This window comes from Tupaia chinensis, unplaced genomic scaffold (assembly GCF_000334495.1).
Source record: "Tupaia chinensis unplaced genomic scaffold, TupChi_1.0 Scaffold138665_1, whole genome shotgun sequence".
Classification (NCBI taxonomy): Eukaryota; Metazoa; Chordata; class Mammalia; order Scandentia; family Tupaiidae; genus Tupaia; species Tupaia belangeri.
Genome location: NW_006198557.1, coordinates 903,220 through 904,674, shown reverse-complemented (window position 1 = coordinate 904,674; position 1,455 = coordinate 903,220). Strand labels below are relative to the sequence as shown.

Sequence of the window (1,455 nt, the reverse complement as noted above, 5' to 3'; positions counted from 1 at the left end):
CCCGGCGGGGCCCAGGCAGGGGCTGCTCCAGACCGCCCACCCCTGCCCGCTGGCGCCCAGCTGCACGGCCCCAGCGCGGCGGCCACAGCGCTCGCCCCTGAGGCGGAGCGACGGACGACAGCGCCCGGCGCACCCTCCCGCACGATTGGAGCCGCCGGGAGTTAGAGCCCCAGGTTCGAGGCCGGCGCGCCCCAGCCCACACTGGGGATCCCGTACACGCCCTCCCCGTCGGCGCGCTCACCTAGGCCCCCGCGTCGCCTCCGTAGGTGTCCCGCGGGGTGGGGATGCCCCTGGCACGGCGGCGGCTCCAGGCACAGTCGTGCCACCCGCGTGCCACGTTTCCGGGAATCCCTAGCGACCGCGGCCCCGCGAAGGAGTCCCCTGCCCGACTCTGGCTGTTAAGGGCTGTGCGAGCCTCCGCCGTCGGGGAACCTCGAGGAGGCGGGGAGAGGGCGGAGAGGGCGCGGCGGAGAAGGAACCGAGATTCCCCGCCCTTCCCGCAGGTGCCCGGCGCCCATCCGCAAGGAGCAGAGCATCGGGCCAGGGCGCAGGGCCAGGCTGGCGCGGCCGGTCCGCTTTTGCCCGAGCCTGTCATCCGCCCGGTTTCCTCCGAGAGCATCCCCGCACAGGACCGCTCTCCACGACCGTATCTGGATCCAGTTAGGATCATCTACTAGTTGCATGTTCGTTGTCTTAAATATTTTGAGTTACCTCTTATCAAGAGGCGCATGACCCTCGCCTATGAGAGTTCTAAGCCCCTATCTACCTCTTAGCTCTGTGCCAGAGGGCCTCTTACTTAATTTCTGTGCCTTCAATGACCATCTTGTAAAATGCTAATAATAAGGGCCAGCAGGTGGCGTGGCGGTTAAGGTGTTGCACTCCCACTTGGCTGACCATGGTTTGAGTTTGGGACATGGTGGCTTGCTTTCTTACTTTCCCTCTCTCTCTCTTTGTCTCTTTGGCGAATTAAAATAATAACAATAAATTAAAACTAAATAATTATTTTTGAGGACTAAACGCAAAGGCTAGCGCCCAAGAGATATGAACAATTGCTATTTTCCATGGCAAGGGATACCGATTCGCCATGCATACCGTTAATGATGTAAAGGTAACTCTCAAATAAATGTATTTAAACTCATCTTTAAAAGAGCTCATCTAAATGAAAATTATGTGAATAATAGGAGGAGAGATGTTGGCCTGAGAAAGGGTACACGGGCCAGCTGGTGCCATAGCGGTTAAAGCAGCTGGATTCCACATCTTTGACCTCAGGGCTTGAGTCCCGGACCTAGGATCTTGAAAGACCAGCCAGGCTTGCGCATGCCCAGAATCCTGAAGGGATACTGGAGAAGAGATTGCTGCATGGCCTTCTCTCCTGGGGAGTGCTTTGTTTCTTTCTCTGTGCAGCCTCTAGCAAAATTTTAAAATCTAAATAAAGAGTTTCTGGAGCCTCCAGGG

General features: G+C 57.5%; 1 protein-coding gene and 1 long non-coding RNA gene across 2 annotated transcripts in view; one reads left to right on the top strand and one right to left on the bottom strand.

Annotated features, from left to right (window-relative positions):
* KEAP1 (kelch like ECH associated protein 1) overlaps positions 1–424 on the bottom strand; it is a 22,984-nt gene extending 22,560 nt beyond the window's left edge. Inside the window, exon 1 of the mRNA XM_006161538.3 lies at positions 242–424. The gene's annotated coding sequence lies outside the window, so the exon portion shown is untranslated. The remainder of the gene's footprint in view (positions 1–241) is intronic.
* Positions 9–1,455, top strand: LOC114004569 (uncharacterized). Its single transcript, XR_003546694.1, has 2 exons — positions 9–173; positions 504–1,455. It is a non-coding gene; the product is annotated as an uncharacterized LOC114004569 (long non-coding RNA).